Source organism: Formica exsecta, unplaced genomic scaffold (genome assembly GCF_003651465.1).
Source record: "Formica exsecta isolate Colony F162 unplaced genomic scaffold, ASM365146v1 scaffold72, whole genome shotgun sequence".
Lineage (NCBI taxonomy): Eukaryota > Metazoa > Arthropoda > Insecta > Hymenoptera > Formicidae > Formica > Formica exsecta.
In genome coordinates, this window is record NW_021853485.1 from 462,787 (window position 1) to 482,279 (window position 19,493).

General features: G+C 31.9%; 1 protein-coding gene across 1 annotated transcript in view; it reads right to left on the reverse strand.

The window, feature by feature from the left end:
* Positions 1 to 19,493, reverse strand: part of LOC115243590 — a 273,190-nt gene that overhangs the window by 239,486 nt on the left and 14,211 nt on the right. The gene's annotated exons all lie outside the window — the stretch shown is intronic.

Here is a 19,493-nt window from a genome sequence, read left to right on the forward strand (position 1 = left end):
ATTTTTTAAGATAAAATTGAAACTAACTAAAATTTAAAATTGTAAAATAGGAAATAAAATTGGTTTTTCTTTTTTTTTTTTAATATAGATATATACACCGATGTAAATACAGACATATATTCATAGTTGTATTGAAAATGTCATAAACATTATGAATATTAATCATTGTGCCATCAAAAAATTTAGTCGTTTTCAAAAACATAATAAATACAAATATTAAATTCTAGTCAACATAATAAAAAAATAAAAATCTTTTAAAATTTTGAAAATACATTAAATCTGCATAAAGTAGCAATTATCCAGATATACAATATGTGATTATATAGAAATCAATTTTATTAAATATTGCTAAGAAAATGCTTTTTTACAGGTATAAAAAAACATAAAATTATATTTCGATGCGGGAAATATCGCTATTAAAAAGAGAGCGAGACAAATATTGGAGAAATAAATTGCATCGGTTCATGTTTATTAAAACGAAATACGTTGAACGAATGTAATGATCTTGAAAATCGTCAAATAAAATCGTATAAATAACGCCTCGATACGTGGTACGTCCGCTTCAAAATACGCGCGGCTCCCACGGTCATCGGAGCGCGGAACATATATGTATACACTCTGCACGCGAGAAGTAAACGAGAGTGCGAGAGAGAAAGAACGAAAGCAACACAACCGAATACAACTCTCCTATTTCGGAGCAGTGACTCGTTACATTGCCAAAACAAAATTTCGTTCCACTCACTGCGCTCTCATTTTACATTCGTGTTAACTGCGAGAAGTTGTACATGCATCCATGATCCTTGCGGGCGAAGCATAGTCATCACATGATATACCTGCGTTTCGGAGAGTTGCGAATTCGAATTTCAACTTGTCGCTGAATGCGCCTCCAGTAATCCAAAGAGCACACAGGAACACGACACGTTTCTCTCACTACGCACACACCGCCGGCTGAATAAACGGAAAATGATTTCCGTGCGAAAACCCGTCCGCGAGAGATGTGAGACGGAAGCGCAATGAAATCAGCGACAAACAGAAAATCGGAAACACAGAGGACGCGGCGCGAAATTACACTGCGCCGAACGAAAATCCAAAGTTACGCGAGGATTTACGCGATCGTATAAATACCGCGACAAGTCGCGGCGACGCGACTTTCCCGAGGCTTCGCGATCGCAACATTAATGTAAATTTTCACGGAAATATGCGTTCACGCGGAGACGCGATAAGATACGACGCGTGACACAGTCCTCACGACGCGAGCGCTAGTGGCGGACTGACAGCCGTGACGTGAGCCGTGAGCCGTGACCTGCGCAGCCCCACGCGCCGTATCCCCACTCCCCTCCCCATCTGCCTGCCTGCCTGCTTGCCTGCCTGCCTGTCTGCCTGCCTCTCTTCGCGGGCATCCGCTCCAACGCACGACTATACGTTAGATACTCTGATGTACGCGAATTTTTACGACCCGCTTCTTCCTTTTCCTTTAATTTGCGTCGTTTATCTAAAATATTACTATTATATTAATTATTTTATACGCGAAGATTGATAAATGAATAATGTCAGCCTGGGATAAGACATCTGTCGTACGAAAGAGGTACTTAAATGTTAAATTATTACCAGTTGTGTGCATTATTAGTGATTTCACTAAATATCAAGTTTATGGTGCAATTCGCATTCTATCTATTTTCATTCTCATCGGCAATCGAAAGTTTAATCTTCTAATTATTTTATAGAAAATTCATATATGAATATTAAATTCTTAATTTTTATATCAAATTAGAATAGACATCAAAATAGCATTGCCTGCACGATTAATATTTCTCATGTATTTTATACAACCAAAGTATGTCTACATATACCAACACAACACAATAGCAAATACATACCAAACTATTATTAGAGATATATACCTGTAGAATCAAATCTATTTATTTACTACATACTTATACATTCTAAAACACTACCATAAACATTATATGAGACTTTTCATTTGACTTAAACATTTCTCTGGCGCCAAACAAATTTACAAACGTAGCTCAAGATTATGCGCGGGGAAACGAACGATTATGCCTTCTACGCCGAGAAGAATAAATATAGTAAAATAGTTTGAAATGTATGCGCATATAATAGATGTAAGATAAGCGTCATACGACTTCAGTTTCTATTTTACTTGACGTGACTACACGTTGCGACGCGTGTTTCGAATAATGTACATGAATCGAGCTGGATGCGTATATTAATTATCCCTATATTACCATAAATATATCGTAATGATAATATAAAAGTGATAATATTATAATGCTTTCTTTTGCGCGATAATAATAATCACACGCATAGATACGAACAAATGTATACGCATAGTAAAAATATATTAATATAGGAACAAATATATAATATTTTGTGATAATTTAATTAAGACACGTAACATATCATTTTATAATGACTTAAATTTCACTTGATTAAATACGCGTAATGAATACAGTTCTGATAAATATATTTTATAATTTCTAGTTTAAAACAAACTGATCTATAATAGAAAAGAAAAATAATCATTTTAAAATATCTCGCATATATTAGGATAGGTATATTATTTATTAAAAATTTTATAATAAATGATATATATTATTAACTGTTTATGATGCAAGCATTTTTGTGTCTTATTTTGTGTTTTATTCTTATTTTTTGTAAGAATAAATAAATAAAAAATAAGAGTTCGGTAAACTGAATTATCGGCGCAGCTATATAAAGGACATATTTGAAATGTATTTTCTGTCCGAAAATGCATTGGACGTCGGTATGGAAGATTTCTGCTTGCTGCAATTATCAGCAAAACGCAATCTTATTTGTTTCATAAATACATTCTCCTTCGCGAGATGGCAATGTCATGGTGAATTTAGTTTGTTCTTACATTTTTACGCTTAATAAAAAAAAAATTATTTTTCATATGTTTAAATTCTGTGATAAAACTAAATATATATCTGTATGTGATGTGTGTCATATGTGTGTGTGTTGCTGTTTCTCTGTTAAACGAACTCTAAATAGCCGTGAACTAAATTATGAAAAGCGCAACTAACTTGCCCATCTTGTCAATTCTTTAACTTTACATTAGAATTAAACATCATAATTGCTAATTACGTTAACAAAATGACATTGCCATTTTACCCACTCTGCAATTCATTTCATTTAAATCTTAAGTTATGTAGCAGAATAGATAAAGCAAAACTGAGATAGTATGTGTTTCGTAAACTTTTCTACGATGTTAAGAAAATAGATGATAGAGACAATGGTGAAAAATAGTTCAATTTAAAAGAATTTGATATGACAGTTGATCTTTTATCCACTTGTGGCCGCGGTGGCTACTTTTCGCTGACTTCGTTGTAAAATAAATTCAAACAATACATTTCTTCGAGACCAGTAACTCTAGCGATATTGTCTCCGGTCTTTCAGAAGACAATACACTAGGGATCTTGCTTCCGGCGAAATTCGATATCGAAGTAAATTCGATTTAAGCTCCGGACCCTTGACTTTATGCCTCCCAACTATCGTCCCGGGTAATGCGAGACCCGTTTTAGCCCGGAAAGGTCGAACTATAAATCCCCGGTGATATCTATGATTGCGACGGACAGACGAAGGGAACGATTAAACTCTTAAAGGTTCAGACAGTCTTACCGCGAAAAACTTTTACTTTTCTCTATTCCAACTTCCGTTCAATGCCAATAACCTCCCCGATATCAATAAAACATTAGTCACAGACCTTCGTAAAGCCAATTTCTACGAGAAAAAACGTTCTTATTCGAATATATAAATCTAAATATAGTTATGACTTATCTTCGCTTTGACTTTAATACGAGCAAAATACTATCTCAAGGCAATATAATGCGCATATTTTACTTACAATAATATATTGAAACCGCCAATAATCTCATTTTTTTAAATATTTATGTATCTTTTTTTAAACATAAATTGCAATCGCAAATATGATTATTTAAATACGAGCCTCATAGTTTTGTTGAATATTTCGAATAAATATGCGAAAAAGATCAACATTTTATAGAAAAAAATTAGCTCTGCATGCGTAGTGTATAGATGGAATAATTCATACATGATATCACTAATATCATTTCAAGTGTAAACAAATTGGCGTGAAAAGTTACCACTCGAGTGAGCAATTAAGTCGAAGAAGCGAGAGATAAAGTGGAGCTTGTGTGCATGTAATCGTACTCTTACGAAGAAGAAAAGAGGAAAGATGGAAAGTGCTGAGAATGGAAATAAGGGGGACAAATGCTTATATAAAAGTTAGAGGAAAACACAGAAGTCCATCGACAATGGCTGAAGATGGTACAATAATAACTGATTGTGAGCTGAAAATATTAAGTGTTCTTTCACAAACGTTGATGACAAAGAGAAAGAAATCGCTCTTTATTAATTTCTCCGTACGCGCATATTTCGAATTCAAACGCCGGTTCAGAAATTGCATTTCTTGGTAAAGATGTTACATATTAAATATATACGTAAATTTTCAAGATATATATGTTAATTTTTATTAATATATTAGGAAATATTAATTATTTTTATTCTTATATTATCGAATCTTTGATAACGGTAAAAAAAGGAAAGTATTATAAAACGAGAAATATTATTTGGTGCATCAATAATATTATACCAAATACTCGCACTTTGTTAACGCAAAAATCGGTCTTTTCTCGTAATATACTGTTCAAATAGGAGTTATCGACGAGCGACACATCATACGACGACTTAGATGACTTTGAAATGCTGCACATAACATCATCTCGACGTTTCATCCGCGTATCAAAAGCATTCCACGACCTTCGATCCCATTTTATTTATACGATCTTTTAGCGGCTGCCGATATCTTTTACCCGCGTTTCCGGTCTCCTCTTCTCAGTGCAAGAACCGGAATATTGAAGTTTTCGGTCACTGCCTGATTTTAACTGTACTACCATATCTGTGCACTAGATCCAGACGCTGTTCCGGTGGATGGAGACGCTGCAGAGCTGAAAATGGAGGGATGGACAGAGATAAGCAGGGAAAACGAGAAAGACAGGTGGATAAACGAAGAAACCGGCGCCGAGAGAAAAAGAAGGGTATTCTCGGGCACACACAAGAAGGATGAGATGGTGCCCATCAGCGGAAGAAACGGATAGCGAGAGAAGGGCGCGAGAAACGGCAAGTAAACGAAGCCCTTTTGACTTTCTAGGTCAACAAAATTGATTACTTGGCGCTTCAATGGCCGGAAACCCAGCATCTAAGCCTCTTAACTTTCCATCACAGTGTAAGCAAGCACGAGATACGCGTGATTCGTAGCATCCGATCTATAAAAACGCGAATGTTAGAAATGAATGATTGATAGTATAGAAAATTCGAGTTATAATGGAAGAATATATTTCAGTTATAGTGGATCCGTGACTATTTTGATAAGAAAGAAAGTTTATTACATATAGAGAAATTAAAAAAGAAATAAACATAAGAAAAATTACATCTCATGATGATAATTAAAAACTGCATTGTTTAAATATATAAATTAGACAATTTTTCATAAAAGATCAAAAATATATTAATTGTTATATAACTAGAAATATTATTTAATGTAAAAGAACGTGTAATTTATGAAATAACATTAAATACTAGACAGAGAATAGAGTTAAAAACTCCTGGTCATATAAATCTTATTTGAAAAATTAAAAATGTTTAATATATATATGTTCGCGTTTGTACATTCGCATATATTATGAAAGTAAACTTGATAAAAATTGCTTCAATTGTTAAAATACAAGCAGCTAATAAAGCTATGTGTGTGTATATATAAAATTATATAGTAGGGGTTGAAATAGAATTATTCACATTGAAATCTGGTTGCATTTATTAATATTTAATGCGCTTGCACAGATAAAATAATCTGACAGAGAATTCATTCTGAATGCTATTGTTTCACAAGGACTATTCGCTGTCGCGATGTGCTCTCTTCCGAGACGAGGCCGGTTCTTGACCGCAGTCACGCCACGCCAACCAGCCTTAGTGTAGTCAGTGCATGTGCATTTGCGACTAGTTAAGTTATTTCGAGTGATGGTGATTCGTAATCTAGGTGAGCACCGCCTTGTCGCTCGCGACCACAATCACACATGTGTGTGCATTGGCATTATTTATTAATTCCAAAAATTTACGACCATGGAATTCCGGTTTCGTCGCATTCCCGTCCGTAATATCGAACGCGTTTTATGACCACCTGTACGTAGCCAATAATGCGCTTATACGCGCGGTAGCGCGTAAATAAAATAAAATATCGGACTTTTATCGAATTCAAGCAGTACTATCGAAATATATATACAAGCATTATTCACGTGATTTTGGTTGAACATTTTTCTCATACGTAGGATAAAAAACATTGAAATATCTCAATCATTTAACACGCAGGTAGCCCTTTTCACACATGAATCACATATTTTAAATTACAATATTCAACATCTTAGACATTAATCATACATGTAATAATATAGAAGGAGAGAGAAGCATTTTTTTCTATTTCGTAAAATTTCAATATCATGAGTTTCCACAACTTTAGTTTCGATATTAATGGCTTCCTCAAAACTTCTCTCAGATCGAGTATCTCTGACGAATTGCAAATGTCATTCAAAAGAGTACTATCTAGAATACTATCTTATGTACTGCATTAAACGAAAAAATTCTGTTCACAGAGTAACGTTGATACGTTATAGCTATCGGGCGACACTCTCCTTTGCTTCTACTTTACCGTTCACCCCCCGATATTCGACTCGAGTTTCTTTCTTCTCGTCTGCTTGGGAGCGTATCTCAAAAAGGTAGAAATATCGACACAGTCGTGCATAATAATACAGCAACGGCTCTATCTTTTGTCAGTCTTAGGACTTTAGTTTCGTATCTCCGCTTGTATCTTCCGCAATTCCCCCTTTCTTTCTGGCGGCAATTCGTCTAATCACCACCATCTTTCGCGAAACAAAAACCTGGGAAGAAAGAAAGAAATCGAGAGTTTCTCTGAATGAAACAGAATGACTATAATAAAAACGTCGCTCTTGTTTCGTCTTTTATTCGACCGTCTTCCTTCATTCAATCTTATTCAAAATGAGTAAGCTACCAATATAGAATGACTGAAAATTTTTAAGAAATATTGAGATTTAGAAATTACGGAAATAATCCTAAAATATAAAATATATCATACATATCTAATTATAATACACCGAAGAAAACTTTTTCTTTTTATAAATATAATAAAACGCGTAGATATATACATATGTTACAATAATAATAGACACATATATTTTCTAAATAATTTTAATTCATTTTTGATAAAACGTGATAAAATTTTGATAAGAACATAAAAGTACGAGCGAACATAACAACCGTCGATTAACTAAAATGCGATCTTCCATCTTTCTTTGCGAGGTTCGTTCGCAAGAGTAAGATCGTCTTTCCTGCAATAATTGTAAAGTCCTTGTTAGCGCTATGCGTTTATTGAAAGACATTCGCACTCTGCGCGAGAAACAATTCTCGCTATCTGCTTGTATCACTATAGGCTATCTGAAGTTTCACCATCTACGCGAGAATTGATCGTATAAAAGACATTCCTGAAAGTCCGGCGAAAACTCTTTTCGTTGTCCGAGAATTTTGCCGTCCCGCATAAAATTTATATCGAATAATTCAGTAAATAAAAGAATAAGATTGTACTCACGTAGAAACATATTATTTATTATCTATATGAAATAGATATAATTTCTTAAAAAATCCATCCTTCAAATTTTTTACATTATCTATTATCATTATAAAAATCAGAATTGATAACAGTACATGCAAATTTACTCTTCTTACATAGAACAGTAGACTTTATAAAAAAAATAAAACTCGAAGAAGTTTGTTATCATTAATAAATTAAAATATATTTTATGCATTTATCTATATTTTATATTTACTATATATTTGCAGTGTGATAAATATACCACTATAAATTTTACACTGAAAATATATTATAAATTAAATTATAATTATAATTATAAATTAAATAATATATATAACAATTTTTTTTTAAATTGTAAAACCAATTCTGAGAAAAGTCTTCAGAGACATAAAATATCTACATAGTATAATATACGTAATGTAAAACGTATAATCGGTAATGTCAGATTGTTGAAAAATAGTAAGTTCTGCTCAAACAAAATTTTAGCACTATCGCTCTAGTGCGAACATCGATTGTCTACAAAGACTGTCCAGCAGAAAACGTACTACAACCGATACCATTTTTCAGTATATGTGTAAAAGCGATAAAAGAATGAGTCCGAAAAGAAGGACGACGTCAAGCGAACAAGGAACAAAAGGTGAAAAAGAAAAAAGCGGAAACGAAAACGCAGCTCGAAACTCGAAACGTGGCAAAACAAAAGCTGGGAATTCGAGGATCAGGAAACGTCTCGAGGACGAGAACCGAGGATGGCGTATAAAAGACGGCTGAAAAATTCCTTCGTGAGAAGAAAGTATTTAATTCTTCAATAAAGGCAGTGATTGTCAGATTGGAATACAGATTAAATTCTACGACGTGGAAAAATTTATTATGAACTAATTCCCGCCTTTTTATTTTTTTCGTCGTGTGGGTAAAGTTTCAAGGAAAGATCTCTTAGGAGTATTAAATACTTTTTAGACTGAAAAAAATAAAAAAAGAGAAAAGAAGAAAAAATATATATCTAATAAAAAAATATCAAATATACAATACTAATTTGCATTTCAATCATAACTTTTTCACTATTAAATTAAAATATACTTTTGTTAGTGATGACAAAATATTAATCGGATACATATTTGTTGCATGAATATATAAAATGTGTAATAGCTAGATATATAAATTATGATTCCTTATTTCTTATTAATAAATATCTAATTCTTCATAAACGTTTGTTAATTCTATTAAAAAGCTCATTCAATTAAAAAAACAAGCTCGAAGAAATCCTTCGAGTTGTCGCGATCAAGCAACTATGATATTCTCGGTTCTTATACGAAAAATTCGCATCGAATCGACTGGAAATATTTCATCAGTGGTTAAAATAAGTTTTCTCGATATCAAATTGGATTAAGATAGAATTTTTCCGCTTAGTCCACGGTTTGCAGATGTAAGCGGATATGCTGCAAATAGATTTGCCATAAATTTGAGTACAAATTAAATAGTTACGAACAAATATATATTTGACAGAGAGAAAGGCACCGAAAGTAAAAAACATAATTACCGCTCTGTATAAGCAGCAAAATATAAAGCACAAATCAAGGTATAATACAAAGAACCCGTCTTATATTATAAATCAATCTTTAATTTATATGTTTCTTTCGTCATATAAAATATTAAACTCTTGCATTATAGGATTATATGAACGCATGTAATCAGAGAATGCAATCAGAGAAAATATAATATAATTACAAATGATTTGTTAAATTTTTTTGAAAAAATAGAAACGGTAATATAATTTATATTACATAGAACAACACAGGCGCGCGCTTTTTTTTACGGACCTTTTTCAATTTTATTAACTTTTCTTTTCATATACATACATATATGTAAATCTAAACTTTTTAATAATCCTTTTATAAAATTTAATTTCATTAAAAAAATTATTAGAGGGGACTAAAAAGCTAGAGGGGTCCCATAAACTTTTCGGTTCCCCTTCTAACTTTTTAATATATATATTGAAATTTAGTTTAAAATTACCATTTTAATAAAAATAATAACATTTTAAATTGAATTAAATTTTAAAACCCCAAAGTTTAATAATGCTTTTATAAAATTTAGTTTTATTAATTAGGGGGGACTAAAAAGTTAGAGGGGGTCCCATAATCTTTCCGGTTCCCCTTCTAACTTTTTACTATATATATTGAAATTTAGTTTAAAATTACCATTTTAATAAATATAATAACATTTCAAATTGAATTATATTTTAAACCCCCAGTTTAATAATCCTTTTATAAAATTTAGTTTTATTAATTAGGGTGGACTAAAAAGCTAGGGGGGGTCCCATAAACTTTTTGGTTCCCCTCCTAACTATTACTAATATATATACTGAAATTTAGTTTAAAATTATTATTTTAATTGAAATAATAACATTTCAAATTGAATTAAATTTTAAACCCTCAAAGTTTAATGATCCTTTTATAAAATTTAATTTGATTAATTAGGAGGGACTAAAAAGCTAGAGGGTATCCCATAAACTTTTTGATTCCCCTTCTAACTTTTAAATATATATATTGAAATTTAGTTTAAGATTATGTAAAGCAAATCGCAGCGCACAGCCAATCAGCATCACGGAAAAAAGGCTTCAATACTTCGATATATTCGAGTTCGAGGTTGCACGTCTTTTTTAGAAAGGGATAATCTGAATTATATATTTATCAGAGTCTGTACAACTGTGGCATTCCCCTATTAACAACTAATCAATTTCCCGCCTCATTCGTTGTTTCATGCTTCGAAAAGTATTTGAATGACATATCTCGAGTTGCAAATTACACAAATCGATACTAGAATTATACAATAAAACATCGTTCTCTTTCATAAAAGCTCAATCATAAAAAAACTCTTCTTTCTCTTTTTGCACTTTTATTTTTATTACTTTTATACATTCACGATAAAATATCGCCTATCATTTAAATCAGAAGCTTGTGAAAAATGTGAAAATAAAATAACAATGTTACGTCCATTAATATTAGAATTTGCAATGCATTCGATTTTAAAATGATAATTTATTTTTAATTAAATTATCATCTGTATGCTGGCAATATTATGGTTAAATAAATACATTTGCTATTTATCGAACAAGATAATAACATAAATATAAAACAAATTTATCTTTCTTTTTTTTTTGCCAAAGCGCAAAAAGATATTTTAAACTATTAAAACAGAAATTACAAGAATCGAGAATAAGAATAAAAAAAATATAAAATACAAAGATTCAAACGGTTGCCAGTCGCAATCGTTACTGCCTCAAAATCAGCTAGTAAACCAACTTTATATCAGTGCTGAAGATATCTTCTCGCCTGGTTATATACGCTATTGAATGGATAGAAATCGACGAAAGATACATTTTCTCAGTTGCAACAAAGTTTCTCGCAGTGGACGAACACACATACACTCAAGAACGAAATTCAATTGTACATTTATCCGAACAAGTTCCACAGCGCGAGGATGTAGGACGCACATTGAGCGCAGAGCTATCGAGCTCCTGACCAAAGTGCTATTCGGTAATAACAAATGTATAGTATAGATCGTCTTTGAAATTTTCCATGTCTATATTTCTCTTACGTGTGACATTCCTCGATTGCGCAAAACCAAATTGTAACACAAATAGAGTTGCAAATGGAGATTGTTCACGATAGATTGACAATAAAGTTCGTGATTTTTATTAATAGCAGAGTTTAATGTAATGGGAAAAACGTTTCCTTAATTTTTGTAATCGGGAAAAGTACTTTTCCCCAAACACAGGATCTTACTAGCTACAGCCAAGAACGAAGTTTTAGATAGTATAACGTATTTCTCCAAAGTTTTCTTTACATCGTGCGAGATAGGAAGAGTGTCATGTTCAAACTTGAGCAACGTTTTGTGAATTTTGAAATGTGCGTTTTTGCATCCTTAATACTTGCAAAGGAAACCGAGGTAGCGACGACGGCTTTCGTCGCTCTGGTGGTTTATTACAACGGTCTCTGCAGCTTGAGATTTATCGGCCTTTCCCCCGGCGGGCAGCTGCGGCTACTCCGCAAAATACAACGAAAGGAACGAGAATGTTACAAAATGAATGCGCGGAAGGAAGAAGAGATCGCACATTCGTTCTTAAAGTTCTTGCCATCTAGAATGGAGGGAAAGAAAATAGACAAGCTGATGGAAAACGCTTTACGTTTTCCCAAGGCGAGATTTAAATCTAAATATAAAAGAAAATAAAGCAACGAGAGCCATTGAAAAATTGGTTATTACTTTTAATAAATCATCAACAAAGGAGAAAGAAAAACAGAGAGAGAGAAAGAGAGAAAGAGAGAGAGAGAGTTGCGTAATCTTTAAGAAAAATCTAATCTATCAATTATAGTAAACAATCCGTTTTTTTTTTAAGAGACTTTATTAATAACAAAATCGACAGAGAAAGAAAAAGAGAGAGAAAAGATTGATGTATCGGTAAAACCATGACAGAAGTTGTTGATGGCGTAAACAGACTTACGAGGGCGAATACTATAGAAGAGCTTACAGCAGATAGATACAAATCTCGCTAAAAATGTATTCCTCTTCACTTGTTCCAAGGAGGAAGTAACTCTATCGGTAGGGCAAGAAAAGCTGAGCTTTTTGAATGTTTCATATGTTGCTTCAATACGCTGAAAGAGGCAAAAACAAAGTGCAATATTTGCTCGCGTATCTTCTACAGTGATATAAAGTGACATATATCTTGCTGCTAAAATATAGGGATATTTTTTATAAATGATTCTGAAGAGTTATTCTATGAATATTAACTGCAAATTATCTTACGGATAACCTATATAATATTGTAAAAATAAAATTAAAAAGTTATATATTTGAAAACGAACTCCAATAAAAAAAATTCATTTTATATCTGGTCATAAAAATACAACAGCAAAACATTTAATGTGTATAAAAAGTGAAATATTTAGCAACTTAATTAACTAATATTACATAATATAAATCAATTGACTAATATATAATATTAATTTTTTAAATATTATATAATATTTAAAAAATATTATATAATATTAATTAATTTTCGTAACAAGTCTTTACTTTATAGCAACGCACAGTTGCAAAAAACACAAGTTTGAAAGGTCCGTAACGAAACTCGTTTGCTTGGCATTTCGTGAGATAAACACAGTTGTTGCCGTCGACAACTTTATCACGGAATACAGATGCGGAAATAACTCTGATTTGTGCACACACCCGTCGAGTTATGAACGAATGCAAAGTACAATCCACAGTTTCTGTAACGTCGTATCCTTCATAGATATCTCGTGCTTCATACCGAAAATACATGTAACTTGGTGGGAAAAATATCTCTACGTAAACATCCAGGAAATGTTCAACCATCTTAATTCTGACGGTTGAAGTACCACAATCAGATTAAATTCGCAGTTTCAAAGTTTCCTTTTCAATCGCGATATGAACCATCATAAGTTATAACCAACTCCCCAAACGTAATATAGGAAACTCAACCGACCCTCACACTCCACGAAATTATATGCACTTGACTATTTGCATGTTATGAGATGATATGGTATAAGGAGCGTATATAGAGAAGAAGAGAGAGGCAAGCAGGAACCTCCTCGAAGGGAGAATGAAGTACCGGAGAGGCAAAATGCTGTTATAGCGATATTCGGCGACGAGGTTGGCGGGAAGGTCGCGTAGCTATTTGTAATTGTAATTAGCAAGCTGGCTAATTCATTACGTCTCACCAAGAAATATACGACGCGCGGTATACTACTTAATTACAAGGGACGCTAATAAGAGAAAGGACATAGATATTAATTATCGTAAGCACGTAAGATGTATATGCGAAATCATTACATCTCGCTATGAGATACGCAAAGAGCAAAAAGAGATCTAATAACAAGAAAGGACGTGTAATAGCTATGTCGACGCGCAAAAAGAAAAATATAGAACAAGAAAAAGAGAAACAGGAAAATGGAAAAACCTGGTAACGTTTCTTGTATAGAAATCTCAGATATATTTCTGAATTAAATACGCAGTATTGCATGTTGCTGTTTTCTTTACTTTTTTTTATACATGATCATTTAAAACAACAGTAGATTTTCCTTCTTAATCTATATATATCCTTATATACATATATATATAAAATAATACACACAGTAAATAATACTCACAGTAATATAAAATTTATTTCAAGCTGAATTTAAGAGAAAGAGATATGGAAAATTTAAAATACACCATATGATTTTATAAAAATAGAGATACATTTTATGAAATATTTTAATTATACATATTAGATCTTTCATCCCATAACGAAACAAGATGACGATTCTACATCAGAAAGTCTCAGACTAACGAGCTGAGTCGCTTTTGAAATTCAAACATAACGAGCTGAGTCGAGCGGCGAGTGAACGTCAGAACATAGAACGAGATAAATTTGTGGAATCATGTTGAACGGCTCGAGAATGTCACCGTTGTCATCTGGGAAAAAATACTGCGACAGGCTGCGACATGCATTGTACGAAAAGTAGGAGGACATGCTAATGAAACTAGTGTTAGCGAGTATGCGTTTAGCTGCTGGCTCTCCTTAATTTTCACGATTTTTATCTCCTGGGTTAAGCTAGCCTATCTTGTATATTGTGAATACCTTACATTCTTTGAAATTATAAATACAATGACACTGCATTCCATGACTTTTATCGAACAAATCGGTTGGGGATGTTTAGAAGAATCCAATAAATAATACTTTTCCTCACTTGTTGCTATTTAATATAGTAAGAAATTATTATATATTATTTTTCTAGTTTTATCAAAATTACAATTTTTATTATTAAAAGTTTTAATATTACAATATTGATAAATTATTATTAACGATCTACATCATAACGATGAATGTTATGTTAAGTAAATGAAAGATTAAGAAATTTTTCAGACGATTTGGTAACGTCTTTTAAATATTTATGTTGCTTTTGAAATGTTAATTAATGATAAATTCTCACTAAAAAAATATTGTGTCTTGTATATTTTTTACATATAATATGAAATGACGAAACCACAAGTAGAATTTATAATTGTGGCAGCTTCCAACACTCGTCGGAGTAAAAACGGAAAAAGCGCGGCATGATGCTGTAAATTATTTAAAAATAGAGTGCAATTACAAAATTGCGTATATCCCAGTCATTTTTACTTTTAATTTTTGGAGTTATTTTCTGCAATTCGTATTATGATTTACAACCGCAAAAAATCTTCAATTTCTCGCTAGAGTTTAATTTCAATAAACACATTTGATCTAATTTATCCTAACAATAAGATAACAAGATAATTTGCGTATATACAAGATATTACTTTTTGCATAACACACCGATTTTATTGCCACTTAAATATGTTGTAGGGGAGATTCTTCTGAGTAATTCCCGGCAAGAAATTTGTGGGGGACGGCACTAGTTTAGGAGATATAACAAATTACAGTTTCATAGTTTTAATGCTTTTTCTATTATAAAATAAGGAAAAATGAAGTTTGTTTACGTTGTATTTGTGTAGAGCAGAAGTAGTGGAAAAAGTGTTTGTTTACATTTACGGGATAGGTATACACACATGGACACTTTGTCAATAATGTGTTTTACCTATTTTTCGCAGTTCGTTAAAAGCTTTCAACATACGACTATACGAATTTCTAAGTCTTGTTGAAGATAGGAATAAGTTAATAGTACATTTTAGTTTTAAATCAGAAATAGGTTTGAGTTAGGTTATAACTTCCGGAAGTGGAGCCGCCCTGTAAGGGTGGCGGAACTCACTGTGTCCACGCATATATTTTACACTTATTTCTTGCGGGAAATTACTCAGAAAAACCTCCCCAACAACATATTTAAGTGGCGATTAAATCAGAGGTGTGTTACTTTTTATGCAGTTTTACCGTGAAAATTTTGAATGTCTTGATAACAAACAAAGAATGTACAATTTTTTTAATTGCTTATAAAAGAAAATTAATTGATTAAATTACAAATAAAATAAAATAATTAACGATTCAATACCGGAGAAACGGAGAATTCTGTAATTTTTATTATCGATAAGTTCAAAAGTTGAATCGGAAAATACATTCAATGACTACTAATTTTAATGTTCTCACTCAATTCACAATATATATTCTATTTTTATTTTTTGATCACTTATATTTTCGCAATTATAAATGTAATTTGTAGTAAAGATTTGTGTTAAAATAGCAAGAGTTATTTAAGTTATTTTATCATACTTTAATTACAAGGAAAGCACGCGAGAGCAAGAAGAAAGTGAATAGTCGTATTTTACTATTATCGTTGCAGAGAAGTTTATACGACGGTTGTAGAAGCATGAGAAAATGCGCTGTAATTCTGATTATGCGTAATCTGTCACAGCCGTTTAAGCAAGAATGATCAGACGACTTTAGAGTACAATGCAAAACTTGCATAAAAGTACGCCATTAACAATAAAGGAACAAAATAATTTTTTTTTATCAAAATTACAATTTTTATTATTAAAAGTTTTAATATTACAATATTGATAAATTATTATTAACGATCTACATAATAACGATGAATGTTATGTTAAGTAAATGAAAGATTAAGAAATTTTTCAGACGATTTGGTAACGTCTTTTAAATATTTATGTTGCTTTTGAAATGTTAATTAATGATAAATTCTCACTAAAAAAATATTGTGTCTTGTATATTTTTTACATATAATATGAAATGACGAAACCACAAGTAGAATTTATAATTGTGGCAGCTTCCAACACTCGTCGGAGTAAAAACGGAAAAAGCGCGGCATGATGCTGTAAATTATTTAAAAATAGAGTGCAATTACAAAATTGCGTATATCCCAGTCATTTTTACTTTTAATTTTTGGAGTTATTTTCTGCAATTCGTATTATGATTTACAACCGCAAAAAATCTTCAATTTCTCGCTAGAGTTTAATTTCAATAAACACATTTGATCTAATTTATCCTAACAATAAGATAACAAGATAATTTGCGTATATACAAGATATTACTTTTTGCATAACACACCGATTTTATTGCCACTTAAATATGTTGTAGGGGAGATTCTTCTGAGTAATTCCCGGCAAGAAATTTGTGGGGGACGGCACTAGTTTAGGAGATATAACAAATTACAGTTTCATAGTTTTAATGCTTTTTCTATTATAAAATAAAGAAAAATGAAGTTTGTTTACGTTGTATTTGTGTAGAGCAGAAGTAGTGGAAAAAGTGTTTGTTTACATTTACGGGATAGGTATACACACATGGACACTTTGTCAATAATGTGTTTTACCTATTTTTCGCAGTTCGTTAAAAGCTTTCAACATACGACTATACGAATTTCTAAGTCTTGTTGAAGATAGGAATAAGTTAATAGTACATTTTAGTTTTAAATCAGAAATAGGTTTGGGTTAGGTTATAACTTCCGAAAGTGGAGCCGCCCTGTAAGGGTGGCGGAACTCACTGTGTCCACGCATATATTTTACACTTATTTCTTGCGGGAAATTACTCAGAAAAACCTCCCCAACAACATATTTAAGTGGCGATTAAATCAGAGGTGTGTTACTTTTTATGCAGTTTTACCGTGAAAATTTTGAATTTCTTGATAACAAACAAAGAATGTACAATTTTTTTAATTGCTTATAAAAGAAAATTAATTGATTAAATTACAAATAAAATAAAATAATTAACGATTCAATACCGGAGAAACGGAGAATTCTGTAATTTTTATTATCGATAAGTTCAAAAGTTGAATCGGAAAATACATTCAATGACTACTAATTTTAATGTTCTCACTCAATTCACAATATATATTCTATTTTTATTTTTTGATCGCTTATATTTTCGCAATTATAAATGTAATTTGTAGTAAAGATTTGTGTTAAAATAGCAAGAGTTATTTAAGTTATTTTATCATACTTTAATTACAAGGAAAGCACGCGAGAGCAAGAAGAAAGTGAATAGTCGTATTTTACTATTATCGTTGCAGAGAAGTTTATACGACGGTTGTAGAAGCATGAGAAAATGCGCTGTAATTCTGATTATGCGTAATCTGTCACAGCCGTTTAAGCAAGAATGATCAGACGACTTTAGAGTACAATGCAAAACTTGCATAAAAGTACGCCATTAACAATAAAGGAACAAAATAATTTTTTGATTTTTCTCACATATCTATGCACAAATCTTTGTCTATTTCATAAATATAATAATAAAATTGCAAGTTTTAATCTTAGAATATCGTATGTATATTAAAAAAGTTTGTATATATAATAAATGTTTTATAACATTTTGGTAGATTCCTGGGGAACATATCTTCTTATTCTTTCTACAGATTAAGATGCAGATAATTCATCGATGTGTTTCATATATTGTGCCACCCTTGTATACCTCTGCATATGTATAAGTAAACACCTTACCTATGTCAATATACACCCTCCGGGGTATAATCTTATCCTACCAACTAGTTAAATTAAACTACGAGATCTGCCCTTCAACCTAGGATGGTTACCAATCGCAGCGCATATCGATCTACATATCAATATTCATAAAGCGTAGCCGAGATTTTGATAGATCGTAAAATTAAATTTGAAATACTGTATATTTCAACTATATTTTAAACAGATATGTGAAAAATAATATTAATAACAGTAAATTATCATTGTAACACAATTAATATATTAAGGTTAAAAAATAGAGAAGATAATATAAACGTTGTAGAGACGATGTTTACAACTGACCTGCCATGGAATTTTACTACTAAGTATTTCTTCCTGAATAAAACGTGCGCCACGAATCTCGCGAAGAAAGAAAAAAATGCGAGCATCCCCCGCGTCCCCAAGAAGCTCTTTTCCACAAGGACGGTCCTCTCGGCGAGTTGCCTCGGCGAGCAATCTCACGAAATTGCGCCGCGCGATTTCACGTCGTTCTGTCGACGTTAACGTTCGCATTCTCAACGTTTTTTTTTTTTCGAAAGTCCTTCGGCTTTCATTTGACTGACGGAAGGGAATGAGATGGAAGGGTAAAAAAGTACGTAGCGAACAAAAAAATCCAAAAGAAGAGGGAAAAAAGAGAGTGATAAAAATAAATCTCTTATTCCACACAATCAATATATTACCTACTATATTATCAAAAATAATATAATAGTAATTAGTAACAATTAGCTAATCACATCGATTTATGGGTATATTATAGATTCATTCACGCGATCTACATTTTTAATCTACAAAAAATAGAAAAATATTTTCCCCAAGAAATTATCACAATTAAAATTTTATAAACTGAATATTTGCAAAATGATAAACTTTGTTTAATTCAAGGAATGCAAATATAGTAACTGCTGTTATTTTAATTTTCTAAGAATAACGATCGGCGGAAACGTATATTATTGTAATATCCAAAATGCGTATATCACTAAACACACATTACTGTAAATGAAATATTTGCGAGCAGATAGATACAACGCACTCTATGTTTTTCCTACTTCCGTCGGTCTCGTAAAAAAATAGGCCCAATGGGAATCAAACTTGAGCACAAGCTTTCACGTATAGCGAGTTACATCGCCAAGTATGTCATTTATAGTCACTCATTTGTATGCATGTCCAGCGTACTCCAGTTGACCGTAACTCACATGCTCCGATTTCGTAGAAGTTTACTATAGAAAGTTCTATGATCTATATTTAAAATCAATTACTAGTTTACGGTTTCTTTCTCCAAACATATCTTTTGTGAAAATTGTTTATGGTAGCATAGAGTATTAATTATAATAATAATTAA